This window comes from Nicotiana tabacum, chromosome 9 (assembly GCF_000715075.1).
Source record: "Nicotiana tabacum cultivar K326 chromosome 9, ASM71507v2, whole genome shotgun sequence".
Classification (NCBI taxonomy): Eukaryota; Viridiplantae; Streptophyta; class Magnoliopsida; order Solanales; family Solanaceae; genus Nicotiana; species Nicotiana tabacum.
The window spans coordinates 60,280,168-60,298,997 of NC_134088.1; the positions used below are offsets into that span (position 1 = coordinate 60,280,168).

An 18,830-nucleotide genomic window follows, 5' to 3' on the forward strand; every position below is an offset into this window, starting at 1 on the left:
AAATGTGATTTCTCTATATAACATACAAAAATATATTTAACTGAATTCACCAAAAATAGATCGTCCCGAATCGAATGTACCTTCCTACAGTCCTTATGATTAGTACGGGTGTACATGTGGCACAGACTACTTTCAAATCGCCTATGATTTTATTAACCAAATTTATCTCCAATTTTAAAAGGTTCTGCGGCCTTATGCCCCGAATGAACTCAATGTAGTTAAAGAGAATTGCACATTCAACTCTTGAGATTTAATTTCTAACACATAGTTCACATGACAAAACTATATTACTATAATATAGAAATGGCAGTTGAGATGGGACGAACACGAGTAAAACAACAACAACAATCCAGTATAATCTCACTAGTGGGGCCTGGGGAGGATAGTGTGTACGCAGACCTTACCCTTATCATGAGGTAGAGATGCTGTTTCCAATAGACCCTCGGCATCTTTTCCTCCAAGAACTCCCCACCTTGCTCTTGGGTGACTGGGTGACTCGAACACGAGTAAAACAGAAATTATAATTGTTCGTCAGGGGTAATTTTGTATTTTAATCTTCAATTACAGCCCTTTCGTTTAGGTCTTTGTATCTCTGTGGAACAACTGTCTTTCACTTTCATTTTTCCTATTCCTTCACAAATTGTCTTCATTGTTCCCTATACTGCGATTTTTGCTGCTAGAGTTTGGGTTCTGTCCTTCCATTTCTCCATCACCTGCTTTGCTGGAAGGTTTCTTAAACCATCATTTAACCATATCTTTTCGTCATTCTTCTTTCCTTTTTCCTTTCTTTTCTCTTATCTCGGAAGAACCGTTCATTCAATTTGACTCAAGTTTAGCCAGCATTGTCTCTCGATGTATGCAAATCTGCAAGAGGCGCAGTTTCATATTGTTGTAAGGATTTTTTTGTGCTCAATTCATCCTTCATCATCGTTAGTCATTTACTACTGACTCTCAAAGAAAGTACCCAGATTTGCTTATGGCTATTCCAGAAATTCATGTGCCTTTTTTTCTTCTGTTAATTCAATCTGCACATGCATATGAAGAAGATGGGCAAGAGACAAAGTAAGTCTCCATCTTCAACAACTATTTTCGTTTGGCCTTGAATTTCTGGACTCATTTCAAATTTTTTGTTCCCGTTAGTGTGTGGAATGCTGAATTTTTCTTAGTGTTTCTATGTTCTTTCTTCGTTTTTATCTGTTTTTTTGGAATATTGCTTTTACAATCTTCATCTACCTTTGAATTTCTCTTAGCATTGTTTTCTTTAATTTTTTTAATATCGTGTATAATTTTTAATATGTAATTTATACTTATCTGGTCTTCTCTTCCTTTCACGTGTTCTTAGTGATTTTTGACATGCATGTGGTTAGTTCAAACTCTTCTATGTACACAGAATTTACCATCAGGAGCAAAAATAGTACAACTAAAAGGGAAGAACTTTGATGCAACAAAGATATTTGACAATATGCCAAAAAGCACTGAATAATATTTTCTTATTCCGTTCCTTTTTCCATAAGGTATTCTATAACTTAAAGACCTAAAATCAATAACCCAAGCATACATTACTTCGTTCCTCTAGACAGAATTATTCACAATGTACTATGTGTTGTGAATAATTTATTTGTTTACCCGAAAAATCAGATAACGTTAAATTTGTGTATGGTTCTAAGGATATGTGATACAATTTGATACAAATCGTATAGAGAAATAGAAATATGTGTATTCTTGACTATGAGAATGGGAATAGTGAGCGAAAGAATCAATAAGGTAAAATAAAACAAGCATGAGGAGATATCTTCCAATATGGGAAGTGATCTTTTGTTACAGTCTATTCTCTGTGTTCGTATGCTTACAAGGATTCTCCCTTTTATAATAAAGGGATCCTACTTTATTTACAATAAAATAAAGCATATAGTGGAGGACCCATGATGAATTGTCTCTTCCTCGATTCCCGCCAAGATTCTCTCTCTTAGTGCGGTTGTAACGGCTCTTATCCGTGAGCTCGATACTGGCTCGAACTCGTTATTGGGTCGAGCCTTCGATTTTGGCTTGAGTTCGACCTCCGGGGTGGGCGTAGCGCATTTCTGACCTCGAAGCAATGTCTTGCGGATCGATTTGGTCACGGGCTCGATAAAAGTATCGAGCCGATTCCTCGATCAGCCTCTGGACTCGAGGCACATTTGTACTGCCTTCGGAACTCATCCCACAATCCCACTCCGGTTACTTACCATTTGAACTCGATCGAACGTAGGAAAGCCGAAATCTATTTCGACCGTATACATATAGTCATCTTATTTCTCAGGAAGGATGTGGTGAGAATCGATATGATCTTCTACGGTTCAATTGGGTTATAAGCTGACGTTTTCACAAGGCTCGATCATGACGTATGTGATAGCTGTCCCATCGATTTAGTTTTTCAAGGTATTTAATGCATGTCAGACGGTGGTCGGCCACCTCTGGTATTGAACCGTCACGATGCAAGCCTTTAAATAACCCCTCCATCTAACGTTTACCACTTTTACGTCTTTCACTCTTCCAAATTTTCTTCCCTATTCTCTCTATTTCGCTGCTTGCAGAGCCATCTACATCAACTTTTCATCTTCCTTTGCCTTTCTTTCTCTCATATCAATGGCCAAAACTTCGAAAATTGTACCTCAGAAGGAGAAAGCTTCTTCTTCACGGCCGTCCGGCGACAAGGCGCCGGTGGAGCCGCCTACCTATGAGTATGTTCCCGGCCCGTGTACTTTGAAGATCGATTTTAAGGTTGAGAATCCTTCATCTGTTCAGGGTCGATGTGAGCATGTGTCGATGTACATATGCTTGATAACGGAGGGTCATCTCGAGGCTGTGAGGAAAGACTGCAACTGGGGTTCCGAGGTTGTGTTGCAAATTCCCTCCCCCGAAGAGAGCGTCATCACCCATGTGGAGGGGTTTTTAAGTGTTTACACTTACCCCTTCACATTGGGTCCCGTCGACCCGGTGATCATTGATTTTTGTAAAAGATATTAGGTCACCCTTGGTCAAATTCATCCCTCTCTATGGCGTATAGTAACCTTACTTCGCTTCTTCTCCAACAAGGCCGGGGGGCTGGAATTTTCCCTGAATCACCTCATACGACTGTATCGGCCTCAAATCTTCCGAAGACTAATCGGGCTTCATCGTCGAGCATCGAAGGCTTTGATGTCGAGCATCGACGAAGACAAAGATCGGGGTTGGATGAGCAGTTATATCCGGGTGAGGACCCGTGACCTCATTCCGGAAGAGAAGATGTCGTTCCCCGAGGAATGGAATTTCGACCGTAAGTGGTTTTCATAAGACGTTGCATTTCATATCTTTTTTCGATTTTATCTGATGTCTTTCTCCGATATACAGCTGCCCCTTGGATGCCACAAGCGGTACCCGACCTCGAGGATTGGGTTCGGAAGTTAGCCTCGACTTCTTCTTATGTCGAACGTGCTTGTTGTGATTTGGCAAAAGGTAGATGGGAGGCCAAGAATCATGGTAAGGGTTACTTCTCGTGTTCTTCGAAATATTTTTTATGCTCTATTCGTCACTGATTTCCTTTCATGCAGGTGTAACCAAGGATGCCGTTTTGAGGCCTTTGAGTGGTGAAGAAGAAACCAAGTCCTCGGTCCTGGAACCGGGGAAAGATAAGAAGCGAAAAGCTGTCTCTCGGTTAGAGGACCCCAAGCCCAAAACTCGAAGGGTGAGGAGGAAGGCAATCGCTCTTTCAATGGACTCGGTCCAACGAAGAAGATGATGCCTCGGCTTTGGTGATCCGATCTGCGAAAGCTATCGAGATCGCCAGAGCTTCTGAGCCGATGGCGGCTGTACGGCTGGTTCCGGTACCCCGAGTCTCGATCAGAGCATCCTGAGCGATTCGCTTGGGACCATGACAGTGGGTCATTTGCCTTCTCTTCCAACCTTTTCTGAGGAGGCGTTAAAGGAGGCTCGAGAGTTGAAGACTCCCGATATGGGCGGAGGCTCTAGTATAGGGGACCCTTTTCGGGATTGCTTTACTGGAGTCGATGATGCCTCCGACATTGGTGATGTTTCTCTTCTTCTAGAAGAGGCCCAACGTTTTATTTCTCGGGTAATGATTTTACTGTACTTGGTTTCTTCGTTCTTTTCCAAACTTGACTTGTGTTCTTTCCCTACTGTGCAGGCCATTAGTAAGTTTCGAGTCGACCTCAGCCAGTGCGAGGTCGAGCTTCAGAAGGTCTCGGGGGAGAGAGATGCCCTGCGGCTTCTTTGCAGCCAAAAGGACGAGGCTATAAAGGACCTCTAAGCAGATTTAGCTAAGGCTCGTGAAGAAGAGGCCGAACTAGATAAGCAGGTAAGCCTCGTTCTGTTAGAGTATGGGTTTGACTCAACTGTGGAAGTTAACCCTTCGTTATCTCGGCTGCAGCAAAAGGTTGAAAAGATTGGGTTACTTCGGGAGGAAGTCGATCAAATCAAGTCCATTGAAGCTAAGGCGGAGGTTGAGTCTTCGAAAGTCATGGCGGACAAGTCCATTGCCGTGTATCGGGCTGATGCCGAGGCTGCTCAGATGGAGGCACGAGAGGCGACGGATACTGCTGATACTCGAGCATATTGGGTTGCCGAACTTGCTAAGTGTCGGTCTCAGAGGGAGACCCTCGAGGAGATACACGCTCGAGGTTTCGACCTTGCTGAAGAGATAAAAAAGGCTAAAGAGCTCGAAGCTGAAGCTGAAGCCTTGGCTTCTGATGGCGATGATGGTAGCAAGAGAGGATCCGAGAATGGGGGGAGCCCGATAGAGAAGAAACCGCTCCTGAGGATGACCAGGAAGCTTAGTCCTTAGTTCTTACGTTTGTAATCATGTAGACGATTGTGTACATAGACAACTTTGCCGTCTTGCTTCTGTTTTGTGAAGACTTTATACATGCCTTATAAATGTTTTCACAAAGATTTAATCAACTTAATCAAATTCTGGATTTCGTAGCCTCTATAATCGAGCGAGTGCTTATTCATATTTGAAGTGATGTAGCCCCTAGGCTTATAAGTCGAGTCAATGATTCGAACTTAAAAGTAGCCCGTAGGCTTAATAGTCGAGTGAATGATTCGAACTCGAAGTAATATAGCCCGTAGGCGTAATGGTCAAGTGGGTGCTTGCTCGGACTCGAAATAAAGTAGCCCGTGGGCTTTTAGTAGTCGAGTGCGTGATTCGACTCGGGATTAAGTGGCCCGTAGGCGTAATGGTCGAGTGAGTGCTTGCTCGGACTCGAAATAAAAGTAGCCTGTAGGCTTAATAATCGAGTGAATGATTCGAACTCGAAGTAATGTAGCCCGTAGGCATAATGGTCGACTGAGTGCTTCCTCGGACTCGAAATAAAGTAGCCCGTGGGCTTAGTAGTCGAGGAATTTTTCTTGGATATAAGATGTCGGTAAAGAGGAGAACTTTCTTTGCAAGTCACTATACTTGTGTTCGTGTTTCGCGCCTGGGTTCGAGCCAACTACATGAGCATGGTTCGTTTTAACCATTTGGCTCTTACAACTTTTCCTATTGGAAGCCCGTTGTTTGAGAAATAACTTTCTTGCTTCAAAACTTGATATATTTGAAGGCTAATGCCCAGTATTCGAGGTCGATTGTAAAGAGGCCTCGGACGCTGTTGTAAGTGCAGCACGATCTTTGGTTGCCTCGTTAAAAAGCTTGCCGAAAAACCCATTTGGGATAAAACCGGTCTAAGGGAAAAAGAGTGCAACGCGTGCTTTCAGATCTATGGTAAAGGATCCATTTTAGCTCCTGCTCGGACTTCTGCAGGGGTCAGTTTTGAAATGTAAACGAATATGAAAGGGGCGTACCTTAGCAGTCGTATCATTTTAGATGTGACACATTCCAATTGCTTGATAGCTGTTTGCCGTTTATAATGTCGAGCCTCTATGATCCCTTTTCGACGTTCTCGAGAACCTGGTATAGTCCTTTCCAATTTGGTCCTAGTTTTCCTTCGTTCGGATTTCGGGTATTGATGGTGACTTTCCTTAGTACTAAGTCCCTGGGCTTGAAATGGCGGAGCTTGGTTCTTCGATTATAATATCTTTCGATTCACTGCTTTTGGGCGGCCAATTGGACGAGAGCAGCTTCTCTTCTTTGGTCTGATAATTCGAGGGTAGTGTTCATAGCCTCGTTATTTGATTCTTCCGTCGTGTATCAAAATCTGGTACTGGGTTCGCCGACTTCGACTGGTATCAATGCTTCAGACCCATATACTAAGGAGAATGGGGTCGCCCCCGTACTGGATTTCGACGTCGTTCGATATGCCCAAAGGACTTCGGGTAGGATTTTTCTCCACTTTCCTGTAGCGTCGTTCATCCTCTTCTTTACATTCTGAATGATGGTTTTGTTCGTTGAATCGACCTGTCTGTTCCCACTGGGGTGATATGGTGTTGATAATATCCTTCTTATTCTGTGGTCTTCAAAGAATTTCGTCACTTTGCTGCCCACAAATTGTTTCCCATTGTCACATACTATTTCGGCGGGTATCCCGAATCGGCATATGATATGATCCCAAATAAAGTCTATAACTTCTTTCTCTCTTACTTTCTCGAACGCCCGTGCTTCAACCCATTTAGAGAAATAGTCAGTCATAAATAAGATAAATTTGGCTTTACCTGAGGTCGATGGCAGAGGGCCGACGATATCCATTCCCCATTTCATGAATGGCCATGGGGATAGGACCGAGTGAAGTTGCTCTCCGGGTTGATGGATCATTGGTGCAAACCTTTGACATTTGTCACATTTTCGAACAAATTCCTTTGCATCTTTGCCCATATTGATCCAATAATACCCTGCCCTGATTATTTTCTGACTAATGGATCGGCACCGGAGTGATTCCCACAAGTACCCTCGCGCACCTCGCGCAAGATGTAGTCGGTGTCTCCCGGACCTAAGCATACTGCCAATGGTCCATCGAATGTCCTTCGGTATAATGTTCCATCTGCAGCCAATGTGAATCGAGCAGCTTTGGTTCGTAGGGCCCTCGAAATTTTAGGATCTGACAGCAGCTTTTCGTTCTCCAAGTATTCAATGTACTTATTCCTCCAATCCCAAGTTAAGCTTGTAGAATTTATCTCAGCATGACCTTCTTCGATCACGGATCTCGAGAGTTGAACGACAGTCCCCGAGCTCAAGTCACCTTCCTCGACCTATGATCCCAAATTCGCAAGTGCATCAGCCTCACTGTTTTGCTCTCGTGGAACGTGCTATAAAGTCCATTATTTAAAATGGTGCAAAGTGACATGTAGTTTGTCCAAATACCTTTGCATTCTATCCTCTCTAACTTCGAAGGTTTTGTTTACTTGACTTACCACCAACAGAGAGTCACATTTGGCTTCGATGACTTCTGCTCCCAAGTTTTTTGCTAGCTCGAGACCTGCAATCATGGCCTCATACTCGGCCTTGTTGTTAGTCAACTTGGAAGTTTTAATAAATTGCCTAATGGTGCTACCTGTGGGTGGCTTTAAAACTATGCCCAACCCAGACCCTTTACGTTCGAGGCCCCGTCCGTAAAAAGGGTCCATACCCTCGAGGACGTACCCGATTTCAGCAGGAATTCTTTTTCGACTTCGGGTATGAGGGTTGGCGTGAAATCGGCCACGAAGTCTGCTAAAATTTGAGACTTGATCGCCGTACGAGGTTGATATTCGATATCATACCCACTGAGTTCGACAACCCATTTGGCCAATCGGCCCGATAGTTTGGGCTTTTGCAAAACATTACGAAGTGGGTAAGTTGTTTATACGCATATGGGGTGACATTGAAAGTATGGTCGTAACTTTCTAGAGGCGCTTATCAGTGCAAGTGCCAATTTTTCTAGGTGTGGATATCTAGCTTCTGCTTCTCCTAAGGTTCGACTTATATAATAAATGAGAAATTGCGTACCTTGCTCTTCCCGAACTAGGACACCGCTTACTGCGATTTCTGATACTGCCAAGTATAAGCAAAGTTTTTTGTCTGCTTTCGGAGTGTGAAGTAGTGGTGGGCTCGACGGATATTGTTTCAGTTCCTTCAATGCCTGTTGGCATTTCGGGGTCCAAGCGAAATCGTTCTTCTTTTTGAGTAGGGAGAAAAAATTGTGACTTCGATCTGATGATCTCGAAATGAATCGGCCTAGGGCCGCAATTCATCCCGTTAGCCTTTGTACAACTTTTACGATGTCCACGATGGTGATGTCTTCGATGGCCTTGATTTTATCGGGGTTAATCTCGATTCCCCGATTTGACACCATGAAGCCGAGGAACTTGCCCGAACCGACCCCGAAAGCACATTTTTCAGGGTTGAGCTTCATGTTGTATTTCCTCAAAATCTCGAACGTTTCCTGCAAATGGGTCAGATGGTCCTCTGCGCGCAGTGACTTAACTAGCATGTCATCAATATAAACTTCCATTGATTTACCTATTTGTTCTTCGAACATTTTATTTACTAGGCGTTGGTAAGTAGCCCCCGCATTTTTTAGCCCGAAGGGCATCACATTATAACAATATGTTTCATATTTGGTGACAAATAAAGTCTTTTCCTGGTCCTCCGGGTTCATCCGGATTTGATTATACCCAGAATAGGCATCGAGAAAAGTGAGGATCTCGTGACCGGCCATGGCATCGATCATGCGATCGATGTTGGGTAGTGAAAAAGAATCTTTGGGGGATGCTTTATTTAAATCCTTATAGTCCACGCACATTCTAAGTTTGTTTCCTTTTTTAGGCACTACAACTATATTGGCCAACCATTCGGGATATTTCACCTCCCGAATGGACCCTATCTTGAGAAGTTTGGTTACCTCGTCTTTTACGAATGCGTGTTTTACCTCGGACTGGGTCTTCTCTTTTGCTTTACCGGTCTGAACTTAGGGTCCAAGCTTAGCCGATGCGTCATTATGTCCGGTGGAATCTCTGTTATATCTAAATGGGACCAGGCAAAACAAATCAATGTTATCGATAAGAAATTGAACAAGTTTCTTCCTAAGTTCGGGGCTCAACCCCGTTCCCAGGTATACCTTTCGTTCGGGCCAGTGCTCGATTAGTGTGACTTGCTCCAATTCCTCAATTGTTGATTTGGTGGCGTCGGAGTCATCGGGAATCACGAATGATCGAGGGACCCTCTGATCATCATGTTCTTCGATCATCTGGTTATCTGGTTGGGTCGAAGCCGATATCTGTGATTGCTATTTGGTGTCTCCTTCTGAGGCCGATCCTTTTACTGATGAAGGCGAGGATATTGGTTTGGCTTCCTCGACGACGAACATTTCTTTTGCGGCTGGTTGTTCTCCGTACACTGTTTTGACTCCTCTCGATGTTGGGAATTTGAGGACCTGGTGTAGGGTCGAAGGTGCAGCTCTCATGTTGTGGATCCATGGCCTTCCGAAAAGGGCGTTGTACCTCATGTCGCCTTCGATCACGTGAAACTTCATTTCCTGGATGGTTCCGGCCACGTTTATTGGTAGAATTATCTCACTTTTGGTGGTTTTACATGCCATATTGAATCCGTTTAGAACCAGGGCTGCGAGTACGATCTGATCCCGCAGGCCGAGCTGCTCTACGACCTTCAATCTGATGATGTTGGCCGAGCTACCTGGATCAATCAACACACGCTTAACTTTAGTTTTATTCATGAGTACAGATATTACCAGTGCATCGTTATGAGGTTGTACGACCCCTTCTGCATCTTCATCATTTAAGGACAAAGTTCCTATGGGTGTGTAATCCTGAGTTCGAGATCGCTTTTCTTTCACAATTGATGTTTTAGTGCATTTAAGCACTGGTCCCTGAGGGGTATCAGCACCGCCGATGATCATGTGAATGACGTGCTGCGACTTTTCCTGCTCGTTTTGCTTGTCGAAATCCTTGTTTTTTTAAAATGGTTCCTCGCCCTATCGCTCAAAAATTCCCGAAGGTGGCCTTTGTTAAATAATCGGGCTACCTTCCTCTCTTAGTTGCCTGCAATCTTCTGTTCTGTGGCCATGGGTGCCATGATATTCGCACATTTGATTGGGATTCCTTTAGGCAGGATCGGACTGCATTGGTCGAGGCCATCTAGTGTCTTTGATGCATCCGATAGTAGACACGATGGCGGATGCATCAACGCTGAAGTTATATTCCGACAACCGGGGTGCTTCTCTAGGATCGGCATATTTATCAAAGCCGCTCTTGCTCATAAGTCCCCGAGAATTTTGCCCTCGATCAATTGTTCGATTGTTCCGAGCGGTGTTGCGTGTCGAACCGTTGTTCATCCGATCTGCGACGTACGGTTGATATTGGTCTCTGTTCGACCTTTGTTCTCTGTCGATCTCCCTTTGGTTTTTAGAAGTTGTCCTGTTCTGATGCATGGATCCAGACGGAGCTCCCAACTGGTCATCTTCGACCCTAATTTTTGACTGATATCGGTTGTGTATATCTGCCCAAGTTATTGCTGGATACTCGATCAAATTTTGCTTCAGCCGACGCGATGCTATCGAACTTTGCTCGTTCAACCCTTGGGTGAAAGCTTGGACGGCCCAATCGTCTGTGACCGGTGGCAATTCCATGCGTTCCATTTGAAATCGGGATACGAATTCCCTCAGCATTTCATTACCCCTTTGCTTTACTTTGAAGAGGTCTGATTTCCTTGTTGCAACCTTTATGGCACCAGCATGTGCCTTTATGAACGAATCTACTAACATGGCAAAAGAATCGATGGAATTTGGCGGCAGATTGTGATACCAAATCATCGCTCCCTTCGAGAGGGTCTCCCCGAACCTTTTCAATAACACGGATTCGATCTCATCGTCCTCCAAATCGTTACCCTTGATGGCACATGTGTAAGAGGTGACGTGTTCGTTAGGATCGGTCGTACCGTTATATTTGGGAATTTTGGGTATACGGAATTTTTTGGGGATTGGTTTTGGGGCCGCACTCGAGGGAAAAGGCTTTTGTATGATTTTTTTCGAATCCAGCCCTTTTATCATTGGCGGAGCTCCCGGGATCTGATCGACCCTGGCATTGTATATTTCCACTCTCTTGTCGTTGGCTTCGACTCGTTTTGTGAGTTCCTCGAGCAATTTAGTAATTTCAGGAGTGGTCCCCGATTCTTGCTCGTTTGATTTCACTATGGCAGGCTCCGTTCTGGGGGTGATTTCTCGAAGCGGATTGAAATCTGGCCTGCTTTATATATGAGTTTGGCTCTGCAACTGAGCTATCGCTACTTGTTGGGCTTGTAACATCTCGAAGATCATGCGCAAGCTGACTCCGATTTCTCCCACGTTATGGGTGTCTCGAGCTACGGATCGAGTATCACCTTGAATGCTTTTTTCCGGTTCAGAACGTTAGTTCGCCTCAAGAGCCACTTGCGAATTGACATCTAACGGTACTTCGGCTCGAATTTCGGGTACTTCGATTCGAGCCTCAGTGCCATCGTCAAGTGGCCTTCCGGCCCCGGGTACCAAGTTGTTGGTTTCATCTTGAAGGCCGGCTTCGTGGTCGATAGGTAAAGCCATTGCTGATTCGAAGTTGTAAACGGGTGTATACTGCATATTTATATCAAACAATCACTGTTATCCTTAGCCCCACGGTGGGCGCCAAACTGTTTACCCGAAAAATCAGATAACGTTAAATTTGTGTATGGTTCTAAGGATATGTGATACAAATTGTATAGAGAAATAGAAATATGTGTATTCTTGACTATGAGAATGGGAATAGTGAGCGAAAGAATGAATAAGGTAAAATAAAAAAAGCATGAGGAGATATCTTCCAATATGAGAAGTGATCTTTTGTTACAGTCTATTCTCTGTGTTCGTATGCTTACAAGGATTCCCCCTTTTATAATAGAGGGATCCTACTTTATTTACAATAAAATAAAGCATATAGTGGAGGACCCATGATGAATTATCTCTTCCTCGATTCCCGCCAAGATTCTCTCTCTTAGTGCGGTTGTAACGGCTTTTGTCTGTGAGCTCGACACCGGCGAACTCGTTATTGGGTTGAGCCCTCGGTTTTGGCTTGAGTTCGACCTCCGGGGTAGGCGTAACGCATTTCTGATCTCGAAGCAATGCCTTGCGGATCGATTTGGTCACGGGCTCGATAAAAGTATCGAGCCGATTTCTCGATCAGCCTCCGGACTCGAGGCACGTTTGTACTGCCTTCGGAACTCATCCCAAAATTCCACTCCGGTTGCTTACCATTCGAACTCGATCGAACGTAGGAAGACCGAAATCTATTTTGACCGTATACATTGTTCAAACTGAAGGAAAACGACATTGCTTGATGATATTTTTTTGATATTTATATGTCAAAATAATATTATACTTGAATATTTTAAAATTCATTTATATTCCTCCTTACTTAAGTTTAAAATGTAAAGTTGGCTTTAACATTGGAAAAACAATTATATAAATGAATCACAATTATTTTTATAGTTCATCTACGTTACCCTTGCCTGTACATCATTGTTTCAAGACCCTTCCATAGATCCCATAACAACAAGCTCATTTATCATAGCTAAACAAATCTGACGTCACACCATTTCTGGAGGTGACACTTATATAACTACTCGACACATTATGTTGCAAAGTCATGATAATTTGCAACCTCTCTCACGGGCCATAAAAGATAATGGATGTTGCACTGACAATACTTAGTTTGGAAAGAAGACATTGAGGTGATTAGCATCCTCAAAATGATAGTCATCTAATAAATGGTAAAAGAGGGTCTCCATCAAACATGATTTATGGTTTTAGAGTAAGTTAAGACACAATTACTGCTTGCCAAATATATCAATCTTGCGCATTACGGCATTAGTAAAAAATGATGGTATGAGGTAAGGAGAGAGAACACTCAAGCGCCATTATGATATGTGAATTGCTTATATTGAGGTTCTCAAAGACCATTCTAACCCAAGAAGGATGTGTTGTTGTTTCATTGTATGTTGGAATAATAGAAGTTCACCGTTTTCTTTCTATAAGTGATAATTTTGGTAGCAAGAATGAGCATGAATTAAGTGAAGAAAATAGTTTGAGGGTAGGAGAAAAGAAAATGAAGTCTAGCGTTACTTATGTGGATGGATAAAAAACTGAAGAGTCATCTGTTAATTACTCATAGCCTTTCTGAGATTCCTGGTTCTTGTCGTCCTCTCGATAAAATTGTTTCCACCTTCCATATTTGTTTAATTTTGATTTTTAGAGCTTTGTAGGTGGCTTAGACTACTGTTGTACTAACAGATACTATATGGTGCAGAGATATAAAGATCTATTTGATTGACTATCCAAACAACTTGCTATGAATGACAAGAATTACGCGATGTAGTTCATCAGAACTTGTTGACTCTAATATGATCATATATATTGATAGCTAATGCACTAATCTTTTAACGTTTGACATTTATTCTCTGGCATCTCTGCCTTATTTATTAACGGACATAATTGTCCATAGCATGTGCGACAATAATATCATTCTCTATTTAGAAAAAGGTAGCAGAAGTTTGAAAGCAGTTGAAGCATGGTTTGAAGAATCCTGAGATTTTGTAGATTGGAGGTGATATATGAGCTTTAAATAGTTCTTGAGCTACTTTTTAACATAAAATTGTTATAAGTATTGGGCATTTAATGTTTGAGTAGCTATACCAAGTGTACTACTTAATCAATTTCAAGAAAAGGCAAAATAAGATGAATACCAGAGACCTAAGAAGTGTGATGACAATTTCGATACAAAGTAGGAGTCAGTTATTGTGTAATTCATTTCTTAAGGAAAAGAAACAGGAAAGTGTTTTTTTTTTTTTGAAATCTGATGCTTTTTGCTTCTTATCATTTTCATCTGAAGGCGTAGCATGTCTTGAATATCTATTTAGAAGCCTAGCTTTCATTTCAAACTAAAGAATGTGAAAAATAAATTGATGTAAGACGTACACGATGATCTTGCCACATTTAATATCTTCTGCTTTTTGTGTATTAATTTGAAAGAGATGCAGATTGAGATAACAAATGAGCTTTTAATTCGTGAAATGTTTCTTGAAGCTTCTCTGTTTGTGTTCCAATTACAATATAATCCCTAATCGAGCTGTCTTTAGTTTTACATTTGTTTTGTCTAATCTTTATAATTAAAAGTTGCATATGAGAAGGCACCTTACTGCTACTATCCCAGGAAAGCATCATCCCCTCCTCTTTTTGTTAGTTTCACAAACTTTATTTCATATTCTCCATTTTCCAATTCTAAATTTTTGACTACCCTGTTGTCTCCCTTAAGTAAAAAGGGGAGGGCAATTGGGATTGGTAGGTTACTTATCTCCAAAGTTCATTTTTCTTAAGTCGGGTATTTGCCCAGAAGTCAAGTTGATATGTCTTATCATAGCTACTTGATGGTTGAGAGGATAGAAATATAATATACCTGTCCAGTATGACGAGTTTGTATTATTGGGTCATTATTGGATGTATTTAACTATTCATTTTGAAGGGAAATATTTGTGCTATGTTTTATATTCCAGCTGATTATGTGCAGTCGAGTCTAATGGCTTTTGATGAAGCATCATTTTTAATTCACTAGATTTATTGTAAATGTTGTAGATAGTTTTTCGTTTGAATTTTTTTGTTATTTTATGAGTAACTGGTTATATTAAGGTTTATGCCACCTTTTAGGACCTTGTAAATGATCTTTCCTCTATCTTTTACAACACATAATGTATTGTACTTATGGTGTTTACTTACCTTCTGAAGGTACTGCAAAACTTCTCCCACTCTGCTGCTTTGGAATAGCAAAGCTCACTACCAAACTGGGGACTAAGCTGAATAGCTGATACTCATGATAAATGAATTAAGGCATGCATGTAAACATGCCTTGAAGATGCAAACATTTCCTATATTTTATGGGTATTAGCACGAGAGATATACAATGTATTAATGTCATCTTTTATGCTTATTGAATGACCTATATTATGCACATAGAACTATTTTAGTTTGGTTATCTTCTTTTATGTCAATTTGGATCAGTTTTTAATATCATGATATTGTAATGCACTTAACGCTGAAATAATGAAGATCTATGTTATTCAAAGGCTTACTTCTTTCCTTGATTCTAATTTATTGTTGTTTGCACTTGGGAATGTCCAAACAATGACTTTACAATTTACTATAACTAATTCCACGGTGAATGTGAATGACCATAATATTGGGCCCGTGCTTTAGCACAGACTTTCTCTACTAGTTTCTATTATATATAAACTAGTATACGTACTCGCGCGATGGGCAGATCGTTTCAAAAGAAAAAAGAACGAAGAGATAATAAAAATAGATGTATATGAATCATATGTGACATATTGCAGATTTTATATTCTTATTATGATATTCTTACAGACTAACATTTTCTATGGTATACGTAATTGCTACTGTTTCGTTAGGAATCCTTTCTTCAAATAAATACAGTATTTAATACTCTAGGGACTAATATCACAATAAGAGGACGCATCACAAACTTGATGATTCTTGTGGACATACTCCAAAATTGAGGGAACCTCTAGAAAGCAATATTGTTTATTGCCTTGCTTTCAAAAAGATTTGTGAAAGTAAATAATATTCCCATCTTATAGCTGCAAAGCCGTAATAATGCAAAAATAAATTCTAAAAGGTCCAGCATAAGAAATAAAAAAACAAATATGGACAATATATTTACATATCACATTTGATTCAAATCTTATTTCCTGCGAATAACAAAATCGAAAAAAATCACACATCATTTGTTTTGAGTTAAAAACCTGGCATGCCATAACGTTTCTTTTGTTTTTGGCTTTTGACTACTCTGACAAGCTTGAATTAAACTACTAAAAACTAAAACCATCTTTTTATGAATATCTCTTTCAGTTTCTTAACAACAACAATTAGTTGCATGCACCTTAAATAACATGGCATAAGTAGAAACGAATAAAAATAGCACAAATAAAAATAATGATAGATACTAAGAAATACTTTTAGATTTTCTTGTTGCGTAATTATCACATCAAAGAAAAAGAGCTGGTGAAACCTATAAATGTTCAGCAATTCTCAACCTAGTTACATTGTCTATGTATTTTCACCTGAGAAACTTAGTTACTCCTACATGTTGGGATCAATCTTGCTGAAAACATCTCCACTAAGAAGAGGATTCAACTCATCAATTTGTTCAAGACAATGTCTTCATCTACACTGAAATACTGTGCATAAAAAAAGGGCATCCCTGCATAAAAGAAATTCCTTTGACATTAAATAATCTATTTCAGGTGTTTATGGATTGCTTTCCGTTTGCCTCTGCATAAGGTAGGTAGTTAAAATTTACCACTTAACAAAAGGCCAGTAGAACAGTAACTGAAGAGAGAAAAGCCATTAGGGGCACTCATTTCTTGACCCGGAAAACTGATTCATAAGGAAGGGGATCTACACCAGGTAAGGAGTTTATGACCAGTCCCCATATAGATACTTTAATTCACATTGTTTTGGGCAGTACCCTTCTTACTGAAAAAGATTTTGAGAGTCATATAACTAAAGGAAAGCATATAGCTACAATTGAGATGTGGAGCAATAGAACATTGTGAAATGGTGTCGACAAACCACCCTCATCACAACAATAACTTAAGGCTTGAGTAAGAATGTGAAACTGCAAATCTGAATGTTGCGCATAAATTTATCCATATACTATCGAGCGCCTATTAACTCTTTCTGATGATTATATGTTATTATGTCGTCTTTGTCACTATTCAATGGTTAGTAATATATGTCATATTCAGGGCCAAAGTAGCTTCAGTGGGTACTAAAAGAATCAATATTATCCCCTTAAGAGATGAAAATTTTCTGAATTGGATAAAACAACTGAGACGACATGTCTTCCAAAGAAGCACTTCTCTTTAAGTGTAAATTTGAGCAAATAACGTGTATATTTTAGTTATAATAACAAAGTGTACTTTAAGGATAATATGATAATAAGTATATAAAGAGATCTAAAATAAAGAATAGAAGAAAAAACGAAACTTGAAAAATGAAGCAATAGCAGTATTATTTTACACTTACAAGTTTCCAATTCTTTACTCCAAATCACTTGCTTCATCCAACAATTTAACATTGTTGTGGTCCTAGTCTCCTAGACCTTTGTAATTTGTAGTATTCTATTGAATGAAGTATCTAATAATTTAATGATTCAATGAAGTGAAACAAACGCCTCGGACTTAATAATTCATGAACAAGAATGGATGACAAAATTATTTTTAAATTTATATCTTAAAAATATTCAATGGTTAATCTTTACTTCATATTTTTTTCAAAGTTATCTAACAATGAATTTACTGGTTGATCTTTAATATATAATCAACCTTATATCTCTTCAGTTGTTGGCTAATCATATGTTGTTCATTGTTGAAGTATGGACTCAATGTACGAATTAAAAGAAAATGGATAAAATATTTACCAAGGCATATTAATTTTCTTTCAATTGATTAGGCTTCAACCGATCTTTGTACGCAATAGGCCTGCATTAAGCATATAGAATTTCAAAAATTAGCCACAACACTGCAACAAAGAGTGATGTATTCTAATTCGCAGGAACAAATCTTGAATAAAGTAACGTACTAAGGCAAGTATAAGCGGAAAAGGTCCAAATATGCCCTTATACTATACGAAATTGAGCACATTTGCCCTTCGTTAATACTTTAGCTCAAATATACCCTTACCGTCATATAGTTGGCCCATATATGCCCTTAGAGTTACACAGTTGGCCCATATATGCCCTTTTCGAAACGGAATCCACCCAAACTAATTAGCTTTTTCGTTAATTGTATTAAAGTATATTACAAACACTATTTCCTTTTTATTAGTACTTTTTTTTCTTTACCTTTCTCTTTTCTTTCTTCTTTTTTCTTTTCTTCTCTTTTTTTTTCTTTTTTCTTTCTCCCTTATCCGATTTCCTCCATTACTAATGTCTTCTCCATTATCATCACCAATTTTACTTGACAAAACTCATAAATTCTAATTACTAAGAAAATTCTCCCATAAAATTATTTTTATAGATCATATGTTTTTCAATTTTTTAATTTTTACTGAACATATATTTAGTTCTAAAAAATTTAACAAAGTAAGATTGAAATAATATTTATGTAACCAAAAATTCGAAAATCCAACAAAACCGAACAATCCAAACCGATATAATTGGTTTGGTTTGATTTTGATAAAAAATCAAAATCAAACCAACCCGTTCCATGTACACCCCAAATCTACATAGTTAATAAAAAAAATAAAAAGTGTCCAGCTGAAAAAAAGACTAACAACTCAAATTTATAACACTACAACTTGAACTCTAGGCTTTTAATCATTAAATTATCTTTCTGAAAATAATTTAAATATTTTAGTTTTTTGAGTATTGTTAAAGGTTGAGATATTTTTATTATTTTAAAGTTTAAACCATAATTTTTGGAATAATTTAATTTCATTTATTTAGAGGGCCAGTGAAATTGGAACTTGATTACCTTATGGGAGAATTTTCTTAGTAATTGGAAATCATGAGTTTTGTCAAGTGAAATTGGTGACGAAAATAGAGAAGACATTAGTAATGGAGAAAACGGATAAGGGAGAAAGAAAAAGGGAAAAAAAAGAAGAAAAGAAAAAAGAAGAAAGAAAAGAGAAAGGTAAAGAAAAAAAAATACTAATAAAAAAGAAATAGTATTTGTAATACACTTTAATACAATTAAAGAAAGAGCTAATTAGTTTGGGTGAATTTCATTTCGAAAAGGACATATATGGGCCAACTGTGTGACTCTAAGGTCATATATGGACCAACTATGTGACGGTAAGGACATATTTGAGCTAAAGTATTAACGAAGGGCAAATGTGCTCAATTTC

At 39.6% G+C, this 18,830-nt stretch overlaps 2 long non-coding RNA genes across 2 annotated transcripts; both read left to right on the plus strand.

Annotated features, from left to right (window-relative positions):
• Window positions 1-393: 393 nt before the first annotated feature.
• LOC142164222 (uncharacterized) lies at window positions 394-15,027 on the plus strand. Its single transcript, XR_012694884.1, has 2 exons — window positions 394-1,062; window positions 14,691-15,027. It is a non-coding gene; the product is annotated as an uncharacterized LOC142164222 (long non-coding RNA).
• Window positions 1,078-14,684, plus strand: LOC142164223 (uncharacterized). The gene is made up of 3 exons (XR_012694885.1): window positions 1,078-3,498; window positions 3,570-4,333; window positions 4,406-14,684. It is a non-coding gene; the product is annotated as an uncharacterized LOC142164223 (long non-coding RNA).
• Window positions 15,028-18,830: the final 3,803 nt, after the last annotated feature.